Below are 13,280 nucleotides of genomic sequence, written 5' to 3'. Positions count from 1 at the left end.
ATCGTCCAAGCATGACAGTCACCCCTTCCACTGCATAGACAAACATTAGGTGTTTGGATCCTACCTACGCTCTAGTACATGTGCTCATTGCTCTCATCACTTCTTAGACATGCCAGGCAAGAGCCCTTTCTTCCTGTTTACGTAAGGAACTGGTTCCTGCAGTAGTGAGTGCTTTTTATTTGTGTGTGTGGATTATTTGTGTGTCAAGAGGATTTGCCGCATTTGAAATCAGAGGCGTGGAGGTAGGTTCGGATCTTTAAAGACTGGATTCGTCTTATATGCTGTGCATTACACTCTGAGTGGGTTGTGAAGAAAACTTTAAGGGCTATATGGCGTCTATTGACCCAGACAACGGCGTTTTTGTGGCTACGTAATGTGGCTTTGTTGACGAGAACGATGGAAAAGCATAAGGCAAAGCCAAGAAAGCTGATTGTTCTCGGGGTTACCTCTATACGGGGAAAGGTTGCTGATACCTTATAGAAGGGCCCGAAATATAATGTAACGCCCAAGATTCCAGCTTGTGAGCTTTTGTTTCTGAGCAGAAAGATAGCAGATAAAGCTGGTGAAGATCATGAAATATGCTTACTGGATGGGCCGGATGGTATCCTGAGACCGTCTCGGAAACAGGACCTGGTACCGATGGAATGTACTGCAGAAGCGACTTTTTTTTTAGAGAAATAGTTTTCATCTACTTGAAAGAGACAAGGCAGGGAGCTTTGCTGTGGTTCCGGATGGATTATACGAAGAGAAAGCGGCAGTTGCAACTAAAAATTCTGTGATTATGAAGAAGATAGCAGATATCATGCTATCGCATTAAGTAATGATCTGCAGCTTACCAGTCTGGCCAGATTAGTGAAATCAAGACGGGTTGCCTTGATGTGTTTTTTACTGTTACTACTCATAAGCCGGACTCGCCTTTTACATGTATTGTGAGTGAACGTGATTCGTGTCAACAGAAGACGAGTCGCTTTCTATTTAAACATTTCAAAAGCTTGGATATTATTGATCCCTTTGCTACCAAGAATTCATTTGAAGTCATCCATTTTTAAAAGTTCATACTAATATTTGGTACTTTTTTTTTGTATATGCAGAGGATTTGTTCTATGTTGTGGCGCATATTGAATTGTTTGAATCGGTGCGGGAATCTCTAATGTAATAGCGCTGTAGCTTTACAGAAATCTGCTGGAGTTAATGTTGGCTTATTTTCCTTTCCTTCTTGAGTTTTACCTTAAGCCCACATTTGTGCCCTTTGGGACAGATATGTGCAGAGGAGGGACATTTGTATAGGGTCATGTGTTGTCCCAGTCTTATACAATATCTTTTTAGGTTCAGTTGACCAAGCAATTGCTGCATCCCTAATGGTCCATGTAATAAAATGTTTAGCTATGTTGATTTCTTAGTGATCGTGAATAAGGTATCGGCATTGACGCACGGAGTGGAAAGTGTCCATTCTATTTTTAGGATACAAGGAAATGAGTTGTTTTTACCCACGAGCTACATGTGGATAACAGGCTGCAGTTCCTAGATTTAAAAATAAACAATTGTGATGGCAGAGCGTGTTGGAAGTATTTTATCCGGCCTAAAAAATGAGTTACTTCTGTATAGGTAAACTCATTCAAAAACTCGCAAAGAAGCAATTGCTTCCCTTTGTCTGGAGTCAGCTTTGTTAAAGTCATGTGATCATATTGTTAATGCTAGTTTTTCTAATCAAATACAAAGAGTTGGCCGTAATACCGGGTATGGTTATTTGTGGGGTTGCAGTGACACTTCTTCAGAAAATGAAAGGCTAAAGAAGGCTTGCAGGAGACTCGGGAATTAAACGCCCACAAGTAGATCCTTACATTCACAGAATGGCGCATTGCCTGAAATAGGTTGCAGGCAGGCGTGGTGTTCCGGTAGTGCTTTCGGTGCCAAAAAAACTGGGTGGTTTGTGTGCAAGAATAGGGAAGAGTAAGGAGGCACAATGTGATATGAAGCATGTCAAGCGTTTCATAGGCTATGTGGCGGGAGTATTTTATGAGATTCCACTGATGTGCGAAACGTTTATATAAGCCAGGTTGGGAGGTGCATAAATTATTGAAAAAGACATCATGTGAAATCCATAGAGAATAGGAAGGGTCAAATTTACACCTTCGTTGTTAAAGGCGTAAGTTTCAGCCGTTGTTGAGTAGGCCCAGAATTTCAGGGAAGATTAATCAAGAATGGCCAGGAGATCTTAGAGGCGTTTTGGACAAATAAAGAAGGTCGCGCATGTGTTAGTGATGCCTCACTGTCTTTGCGCAGAAAAGCAATTTCCATTCTCGTGGGATCCTCCTGGGGTGTTGGAGGGATTTGTCTCGATTAGGGGTGCTTTGTATGGACTTTCCTTACTGAGGACGTTTCGAAAGATTGACATACATGAAGAGAAAGTGTGAACGTGCACGGGGCCGCTACAGATATGCTGTGGTTTTTTAGGTGTGTGCCTATGTGGTGAAATGTATAACTGTCATGCTTGGATGATTAGAAAGATGGGCTACACTTCTGCTTAGCAAAGAAGAGGTGTGCGAGTGAGATGCACTTAGGTGTAGAACAGGAAGATGTGGATGAGGGGTGAAGAGGAATTGCGTGTTCAGATTTACAGTATAGTTGGCTGTGTGCGCCTGCGTTATGTTTCTATTCACGTGTTTGTGTGTGTTGCGCTTCATTTCTGGGTACCATGCGGCACCAACTCACCCGTCAAGCTGTTATTCTGAAATCCTACAATGTCCATATCCTATCTACGAGGTTATCTTCTTCAGCTCTGAAGTGCAACCGCAGCAGCCTGTTGACAACTTCATTATTGCAATAACATCATCATCAGCCTGACTATACTCACTGCAGGGCGAAAGCCTCTCCCATATTTCTCCACTTAACCCGGTTCTGTGCTAGCTGCATCCACTTGACTCCTGCGAACTTCTTAACCTCATCCCCCACCTAACTTTCTGCCCCCCCGGCTACGCTTTCCTTCCCTTGGAATCCAGTTTGTTACCCTAAGCGACCATCGGTTATCCTCTCTTCGAACTACATGTCCTGCCCATGCCCATTTCTTCTTAATTTCAACTAGAATGTCGGTAACCTGAATTATTTCTCTGACCCACTCTGCACGCTTTCTATCTCCTATCTCTTAATGTTACCCCTACCATTTTTCGTTCCATAGCACTAAGAGTTGTCATCAACTTACGTTGAACTCGTTTGGTTAGCCTCCACGTTTCAGCCCCATAGGTGAGTACAGGTAAGACGCAACTGTTATATACTTTCCTCTTTAGCGATACCGGTAAGCTGCTAGTCATAATTTGTGAGTGCTTTCCAAATGCGCTCCATCCCAATCTTATTCTTCTTGTTATTTCCTTTTCATGGTCCGGATCTGCGGTTACTACCTGTCCTAAGTAGACATATTCGCCTACTACTTCCAGTACTTCGATACCTAATGTAAACTGCTGTTCCTTTCCGAGGCTGTTGAATATTACCTTAGTCTTCTGCATATTGATTTTCAAGCCTACATTTCTACTTTTCCTGTCTAAGTCACCAATCATTAATTGCAGTTCATTCCCCTAGTTGCTTAGCAAGGCAATGTCATCAGCAAATCGCAGATTACTGAGGTATCCTCCATCTACCCTTATCCCTAACTGCTCCCATTCCAAGTCTCTGAATACTTCTTCTAAGCAAGCTGTGAACAGTACTGGGGAGATTGTGCCTCCTTGCCTAACACCTTTCGTTATGGGAATTTTGTTACTTTCTTTATGCAGAACTATGGTTGCTGTGCAGCCACTATATTGTCACGTAGGGGTGACAAGGCCGACGACACAAATGAAGGGTCGATGATTGCACTGAAGAAACTCTTTATTGGGCTGACTTGCGCCCGCAAAAGAACTAAGCAACAAGGCGGCGATAGCAACAAACGTGCTCGTCGGTCGTCGGACAAAGAATGCTCGTCACACTCGTCAACGCTCAATTTAAAGGCTGCACAGAACAATCTAGATAACGTCGCGAACAGCTACTATCACGGACTGGAACATTGTGGAAAGACACCCGAGTGGCCGGAACCTTCGAGACAGATCTCGGTGCATCTTGCGCTACAAAAAAACTGATAAAGGTGTGACTCGCGACATCGCGCATTAACAAAGATTACGGAGCTGATACGTGGTCCAGAATCAGAGTGATAAGCCTGTATTCCGGCGGCTGTTAAAAAACAACAAATACTGTTTTGAAGGTTTCGCGGCATTACTCCCCCCTTAAAAAAAACATCGCCTCGATGTTCCAAATCAAAGAAACTTAAACATAAACACTGCAAAGTTTAAACACCACAGATTCTTTAACGCGCGTAATATGGCTTCAGTCGTACAACATGTACAATTTCTTGGCGTGCGCGTCGCCGTTGTGATGCTGACGTTTCGTCGGGAATGACTTCATAGTCCAGTGGTCTGACGCGGCGAAGGATTTTGTATGGCCCAAAGTATTGACACAACAACTTTTCATTTCATCCGCGACGGCGAATTAGTGTCCAAACCCACACTTGATCTCCTGGATTGTACTCTGCGTGGTGTCGTCGTAAATTGTATCGTCGGCTGTCGGTGCGCTGTTGGTCTTTAATACGCAGCCGTGCGAGTCGTCGGGCTTCTTCTGCACGCTGCAGGTAGGCGGCGACGTCAACGTTGTCTTCGCTGGTTACGTGCGGCAGCATTGCGTCGAGTGTCGTCGTGGGCTCCCTGCCGTACACAAGCTTAAACGGGGTCGCTCTGGTCGTCTCCTGGGCAGCCGTGTTATACGCGAAGATCACGTACGGCAAGATGGCGTCCCAGGTCTTGTGTTCAGCGTCGACGTACATAGCGATCATGTCCGCGATCGTTTTGTTCACGCGCTCCGTAAGGCCATTGGTCTGGGGATGGTACGCAGTTGTTCGTCGATGGCTTGTGTGACTGCATACCAGGATGGCTTGCGTCAACTCTGCCGTAAACGCCGCTCCCCTGTCCGTGATGAGCACTTCTGGGGCGCTGTGTCGCAAGAAAATTTGTTCGACAAAACATTTGGCGACTTCTGCCGCGGTACCATTTGGTAGTGCTCTTGCTTCGGCGTAACGGGTAAGGTAGTCAGTGGCCACGATGTTCCACTTGTTACCCATATACGAAGATGGAAAGGGGCAGAGAAGATCCATTTCAATTTGTTAAAAGGGCAGGAGGGGAGGCGGATTCGGGTTTAGTAGTCCTGCTGGTCTGATCGGTGGAGTCTTGCGTCGTTGGCACTCACGACACGTCTTCACGTAGTGGTCAACTTCGGCAGGCAGTTGCGGCCAGTAATACTTCTCCTGGATTCGACGCAACGTGCGCGCAAATTCGAGGTGACCTGCTGTGGGCTCATCGTGCAACGCCTGCAGAATTTCTTGCCGAAGGGTTTTAGGCACTACGAGAAGCTGCGCGGTCTTGTTGGGTGCGAAGTTCTTCTTCACGAGGAGGCCATTGCTTAACGTGAAGGATGATAAATGTCGCCTGAACACACCAGGAGGGGAAGCGGTCTTTCCTTCCAAGTAATTGGATAGCGCTTTCAGCTCAGGGTCTGATCGCTGTTGTTCTGCGATACTGCTGGCGCTTACCGGTCCCAAAAAGGCGTCGTCGTCATCGTCCTTCGGGGGAGCATCGACGGGAGCGCGGGATAAGCAGTCTGTGTCGGTATGCTTCCAGCCCGAATTATAGACTACAGTCATGTCAAATTCTTGAAGTCGTAGGCTCCATCTGGCAAGGCGGCCAGAAGGATCTTTCAAATTAGCCAGCCAGCATAGCGCGTGATGGTCGCTTACCACCTTGAATGGTCGGCCGTATAGGTATGGACGAAACTTAGAAGGGGCCCAGATGATTGCAAGGCACTCCTTCTCGGTCGTTGTGTAATTGACTTCGGCTTTTGTGAGGGACCTGTTAGCGTAGGCGATTACTTTCTCCTGTCCGGCATTCTTCTGGACGAGAACGGCTCCTAGGCCCGCACTGCTCGCGTCGGTGTGAATTTCGGTCTCGGCGTTTTCATCAAAGTGGCCAAGCACAGGAGGGCATTGCAGGCGGCGCTTAAGTTCGTCGAAGGCTTCTCCTTACGGCGCTTCCCATTTAAAAGGTACGTCAGCCTTTGTAAGCGGCGTCAACGGTTCGGCGATCCGCGAAATGTTTCTGACAAATCGTCGATAATAAGCGGACAGCCCAAGGAATCGGTGCACAGCTTTCTTGTCGGCAGGCGGTGGGAATTGTGTTATTGCAGCCGTTTTCTCCGGGTCTGGGCGAATACCGTCCTTGCTAACGATGTGACCTAGGAACCGGAGTTCTTCGTAGGCGAAGTGACACTTCTCTGCTTTTAGCGTTAGTCCCGATGACTTGATGGCTTCTAGCACTGTCTGTAGTCGTTTTAGGTGGTCTTCGAAGTTTGACGAGAAGACAACAACGTCGTCCAAATATACCAAACAAATTTACCACTTCAAGCCTGCCAGGACTGTGTCCATTACTCGTTGAAACGTGGCTGGTGCGGAGCAGAGGCCAAATGGCATCACCTTGAACTCATAAAGGCCGTCCGGTGTGATGAATACGGTCTTCTCGCGATCTGTTTCGTCGACCTCAATTTGCCAATATCCGCTCTTCAGGTCCATCGATGAGAAGTACCTTGCATTGCAGAGCCGGTCGAGAGTGTCGTCGATGCGGGGAAGCGGGTAGACGTCCTTCTTTGTTATGCTATTCAAGCGGCGGTAATTAACGCAGAAGCGAAGTGTACTGTCTTTCTTCTTAACCAAAACGACTGGTGACGCCCAGGGGCTGTTCGTTGGTTGGATTACGTCATTAAGCAGCATTTCCTCAAAGTGATCGCGAATGGCCTGCCGCTCTCGCGGCGATACACGATAAGGGCTTTGGCGCAGAGGTCGGTCGTGTTCGTCCGTTATAATGCGGTGCTATGCCAGTGATGTTTGTCGTACCTTCGATGATGATGAGAAGCACTCCGTGTAGTTTCGAAGAAGACTGCGAATCTGGTTCTTCCTGCTGTGGGTCAATACTGGGTTGATGTCAAATGTGGGCTGACGGAATTGGTCCGGTGCGTCTTCGCGTGGTTGGTCGTGGAGGGCGAATACGTCTTTGAGGTCCGCTAATTCGTCGAGAAAAGCGATGTTCGCGCCCTTGTTGAGATGCCGGTATTCTGCAGTGAAGTTTGTTACCAGCACCTGAGCGTGTCCTCTCCGGAATTTCGCGATGATTCTTGCGATGCAATACCTTGTTCCAAGAGCAATTGGATATTTCCTTCGACGATGCCTTCAGCGGTTTCGATGTCTGTGTTACCTACGCTGACGGCGACGCTTGATCGGGGCGGCACGATCAATTCTCCGTCGAGGACGTTTAGAGCGACGTGTTGCGTTGAAGTCGTCGTAGCAGGTACGCCTTTGTCTGCAGAGAGCTTGATGAGCTTGGATCGGAGGTCGATGATAACCCTATTTTAATTTAGGAAGTCCATGCCTAAAATCACGTCGCGGGAGCACTGCTGCAAGACCTTAAAGCTGGTGGGGTAAGTACGCCCATTTACGGTACTTCTTGCAGTGCATCGTCCCAATGGAATAATCAGGTTGCCACCTGCGGTGCGAATCAGCGGGCCATCTCAAGCGGTGGTAACTTTTCTGAGCTCAGAGGCTAACGGTCCACTAATAACTGAACTAATAACTGAATAGTCAGCTCCGGTGTCTACTAGGGCAGTGACTACGTGACCGTCGATATCAAGGTCACTTGTTCGCTTCCTCGCATTGCACGTGGGCCTTAGTGTCAGATCTCGGCTCCGTCGTTTCTTCAGGTCATGGCAGGGGCATACCGTTGTTACTTCGCTGGGGGGCGGTGTCTGCTTGCACTCTGGTCGTGTTGTCGTGTGGAGCGGCGGTGAAATGGCTGCGTCGTCGTTAGTGGTCATCGGCGGCGGAGGATGTTCGTCTTTTCGCCGTTGAGCAACTTCACCTCCAAAGGTTGCTGCCTTTAGTTGCCCCTAGGGGGCTAGGAGACCGTCTTTGCACTTAACCGCGGCCCGGCGACGCAAATCGGGCATTGTACGGTGATGGGGAGCGTGACAGACGCCTTGGCGGCGAGTGCTCTCCGCTGTCCAGGAAGTCGTTGATTTCCTGTGGTCGCTCGCCAGGACGGGGTCGTGGGGTGTCGACAGCGAAACCACTTAGGCTGATCCGCCTGTACGGGCAGTGACGGAGGATGTGTCCTGCCTCACCACAATGGAAGCAGAGCGGTCGGTTGTTTGCTGTCCTCCAGGCGTCGCACTTTCTGGGGCTTGGGGGCCGTTGGTAGGCTTGGCGAGCGGGGATCAAGGGGCGGCTTTCGGAAGCAGGATGGTAGCGACGAGGGCTTGGGAGGTCGCGTCGGGGTGCAGGACGACATAATGCAGCTGCATAGTCCATCGCTGCTGATTCATGCTCTGGAGCCATCGGAGTCGTCGTTTTAGGAACGCCCAGCGCCTGCTGAACTTCTTCACGGACGACGTCCGCGAGCGTCGCCACCTGGGGTTGTTGCGATGATGGTAGCATTCGGCGGAGCTCCTCTCGCACGATCTCTCGGATGAGGTACCGAAGGTTCCCTCCGCTTGCAGATGCGTTCGGGTAGTGGGTTGAGCAGTCAGGCTGAAGTGGTCGCTCGTAGTGGCGCAATCCGGTGGCCAACGTCTTCTCGATAGTAGACTACTCCGTTTCAAATTCCGCCACGGTTTTTGGCAGATTTCGAACAAGACTTGCAAAAAGCGATTCTTTTTCGCCTCGCATTAAAAATTTGACTCTCTCACCTTCGGTCAGGTTAGGGTCGGCACGACGAAAGAGGCGCTTCATCTCCTCAACGTATGCCAGGACAGGCTCGTCAGTAAGTTGAAGTCTTGACACAAAGAGGGCCTGGGCTCTTTCCTTTCGGACGATGCTTGAAAAGGCAGTCAAAAACGCTTCCTTGAAAATCTCCGAATCCTTCATAGCTGCCTCATGATTTTCGAACCAAACTCGGGCATGTCCTTGAAGAGCAAAGTAGACCTGCCTGAGTTTCGCAGCGTCGTTCCAGCCGTTGAATTCTGCCTGACGGTCGAAAAGGTCCATCCAGTCTCCAGCATCTTCAACCGGTCGTCGGTGGAAGCAGGGGGGCTCACGGGATTGGACGAAAACAACCTGTGCTGTAGTAGGCTGGGCCATTGTCAGCGTCGATGCCTTCCGAGATCGAATGGGGTCAGGCAGCAGACCGTGTTCGGGTTGTAGGCCTCGAAGTCGGTGGCTGACTTGGTGACCTATAGACTGGTCTTCCAGGGCGACAGGAACACGGCTTGGGTCTGCGCTTAAAGGATCAAAGGCAGCACCTCCACCAGATGTCACGTAGGGGTGACAAAGTCGACGATACAAATGAAGGGTCGATGATTGCACTGAAGAAACGCTTTATTGGGCTGACTTGCGCCCGCAAAAGAACTAAGCAACTCGGCGGCGGCGATAGTAACAAACTTGCTCGTCGGTCGTCGGACAAAGAATGCTCGTCACACTCGTCAACGCTCAATTTAAAGGCTGCACAGAACAATCTAGATAACGTCGCAAACAGCTACCAGCACGGGCTGGGACATTGTGGAAAGACACCCGAGTGGCCGGAACCTTCGAGACAGATGTCGGTGCATCTTACGCTACAACAAAACTGATAAAGGTGGGACTCGCGACATCGAGCATTAACAAACAAAAATTATGGAACTGATACGCGGTCCAGAATCAGAGTGATAAGTCTGTATGCCGGCGGCTGTTAAAAAACAACAAATACTGTTTTGAAGGTTTCGCGGCAATATATATGTTCCAGCACTTTCACGTACGGCTCGTACGTCTACCCTCTGATTTCGCAATGCCTGCATCACCGCCGAGTTTCAACTGAGTCAAACGCTTTTTCGTAATCAATGAATGCTATGTATAAGGGCTGGTTATATTCCGAGCATTTTCCTATCACCTGATTGATGGTATGGATATGATCGATAGTAGAGTACCGTTTCCGAAAACCTGTTTGATCCTTTGCTTGATTGAAGTCTAAGGTTGTCCTGATTCTATTAGCGATTACCTTAGTAAATACCTTATCCGTAACAGACAGTAAGCTCATTGGTCTGTAATTTTTAAGGTCCTTAGAGTACCCTTTCTTATGAATGAGGATGATGTTTGCATTTTTTCATGGTTCCGGCACCGTCGATGACATCAGGCACTGCGTATACAGGGTGGCTAGCTTTTCTAACATGATATCCCCCCCCCCCCCCTGTCCTCCAGCAAGTCTGTAGTTATCTGATCCTCTCCAGCTGATTTCCACGTTTTCATAGTGTCTAATGCTTTCTTGACCTCGTCCTTCGTAACTGGTGGAACGTCTGACTGTTTCTCCCTACCGCAAATCTCCTCACGGTCCTGACAACTTTGGCTACTGTAGAGATCAGTATAGAACTCCTCGGCTACTTTCACTATCTTGTCCATATTCGAGATGACGTAGCGCTCCTTGTCCTTTATCGCATACATCTGGTTTTTGCCTGTGCCCAATTTCTTCTTTACCGCTTTAAGGCTTCCCCCATTCCTTACAGCATGCTCAATTTTCTCCATGTTATACTTCCTTATATCGGCCACCTTGCGCTTATTGGTTAGCTTTGATATTTCGGCCAATTCAATCTGGTCTGTTGGATTGGAAGCTTTCATACTCTGGCGTTTCTTAATCAAATCTTTGGTCTCCTTAGACCGCTTACCGGTATCCTCTCTAACTATCCTACTGCCTACTTCTACCGCACTTTCAGTAATGATATCTCAGAAATTATTGTTCATTGCTTCTAGGGTAATGTCGCCATCATCGTTTAGAGCTGAATATCTATTCTGCAGCAAGATCCTGAACTCTTCTGCCCTCCCCATTACCGCTTATTCGTTGATGGGTTTCAAGATCAAAAAACAGCGCGGCTACTTGGGACAAACAGAGAGGAGAATAACGGACAAGCGCTGACTAACAACTGAAGTTTTATTCGAAAAAGGCACAGGTAATATACACTTTTTTCTTAAGAACCAGGACGCATGCGCTGCCAAACAAGCATCAGTCTAATCATGGGAATCCAAATATACAATCTCAGTGTCATGCAGAAGCACCGATGGCGTGCTCACGCAACTATCCCCTTTTCTATGGATGTGATAGGCTTCCGATAACTCCCTGGTTAGTTGATCCTTATGCCTGTAGATTACATTAGTGTTGTTAAAAAGAGGTGTGCATAGTTTTTTATCAGGATATCTCGGATCATTACTTAAAGGCCAGTCCCTGTAGTGCAGGGCAAGGTTATGGGGCATTTTTCAAAGATGCCTTATGTTGGCGTAGACGCGTGTTGATACATTTACCTGTTTGGCCTATATATCTCTTTCCGCAAGAAAATTCAATGTCATACACCACGCCTTCAGCACATGGTACGAACTTAACCTGGTGATTTATTTTACACGACCTCCTCTCGCTTATTTTTTGTTGATTCTTCATTATTCTGTCCACTATGGCACATATCTTTGCAAGTTTTTTTGGGGCTGAAAATACTACATCAACACCATATCTTGATCCTATGTTCCTTAACGTGTGCGACAACCGGTGTACGTACGGGATGACTGCGTACTTCTTTCTACTGCCCTGCTCCTGTGGCTGAGAGCTACCGACCGACTTTAATTTTCTTAAAATTTTGTTACAGGCAAGCGAGATTACCTGATCCGGATATGCCGCCAATCTTAATCTGTCAATCTGCTGTCCAAAACTACTAATCATTTCATGCTCACACGATTTTGAAAGGGCAGACCCCAAGCACGCGACAGCTATACCACATTTTACCAATTTTGAGTGGGCTGATTTGTAACTAAGTAACGGCTTCTCCGAACGCTGCCGGAAAGCCTAGCATACATGATCTAACTTGAATACTAACCTTAAATCTAAAAATTGCAACTCCTTGCCGCTCGGTACCTCGAAAGTAAACTTCAAACCCTGCCCGCAACTATCAAAGACCCTCAAAATTTCACCAACCTGCCCCATTAAGTCCCCGTGCACAAAAATTAAATAATCATCAACATACCTAAAAACCTGTTTTACACCTACCCTCAAGCTACTTTTTATTGCCCTATCCACATAGCAAAGAAAAATATTACTTAGTACGGGTGCTACTTTTGAACCAATGCACACCCCCGCTTTTTGAGCATACAGTTCACCCTCCCATTCCACAAAAGTCGACTGCAAATAAAACATTAATTTCTAACATACTGCAGGAGCCTATCCTGAGGAAGAGAATAAAACAAATCTTGGACGTCAATGCTGAACATTCCACTTGAACCAGGGTTATGACACTGCAAATACTCTACAATGGCCACTGAATTAGAAACCAAAAAAGGGTCATCAACTACAAGCGTGTCCAAACATTTCTGCAAGAAACCCGAACGGAGTGTTGCCAGGAAGCGCGTTCCGTAACTATGCATCTGAAAGGAATTTCACGGCTTCTGGGTTTTGGCAGAAAAGAAAATTTCTAAACAGTTTCTCTCTGACTTGTTAACAGACTCCCGAAGGCGTTCCAAATTCGTTTCCTGCAATAACCTCAAAGCTTCACTCTTTTGCCTATTAATGTTAAGTCGGACTTCTCGCCAGGCCAAAAAAGAGGAGCAGCCGAGGTGCATTGTTGATTGTGTGGAGGCTATGAAGGGGACTGAGGGGGGGCATGTGAAGGGGTACAGCTTTGCCCCGCTGGTGAATTTCCTGTCATCTGAAGATTTGAGGCTATTGGTTTCCGACAAGGAAGGTCATTTTGTTGTTGTGCCAGGGAATATTTTCACAGAAAAAGCAGGGGCTGCCGTCGCAAAAAACTTCAAAAAAGTCCGACTTAACATTAATAGGCAAAAGAGTGAAGCTTTGAGGTTATTGCAGGAAACGAATTTGGAACGCCTTCGGGAGTCTGTTAACAAGTCAGAGAGAAACTGTTTAGAAATTTTCTTTCTGCCAAAACCCACAAGCCGGGAATTCCTTTTAGATGCATAGTTACGGAACGCGCCTCCTGGCAACACTCCATATCGGGTTTCTTGCAGAAATGTTTGGACACGCTTGTAGTTGATGACCCTTTTTTGGTTTCTAATTCAGTGGCCATTGTAGAGTATTTGCAGTGTCATAACCCTGGTTCAAGTGGAATGTTCAGCATTGACGTCCAATATTTGTTTTATTCTCTTCCTCAGGATAGGCTCCTGCAGTATGTTAGAAATTGTATAACGATTGATAATGATGAAG

The sequence above is a fragment of the Amblyomma maculatum genome, chromosome 11 (assembly GCF_055883805.1).
Source record: "Amblyomma maculatum isolate TAMU_Amacu chromosome 11, ASM5588380v1, whole genome shotgun sequence".
Classification (NCBI taxonomy): Eukaryota; Metazoa; Arthropoda; class Arachnida; order Ixodida; family Ixodidae; genus Amblyomma; species Amblyomma maculatum.
Note: the sequence above shows the minus strand (reverse complement) of the source record.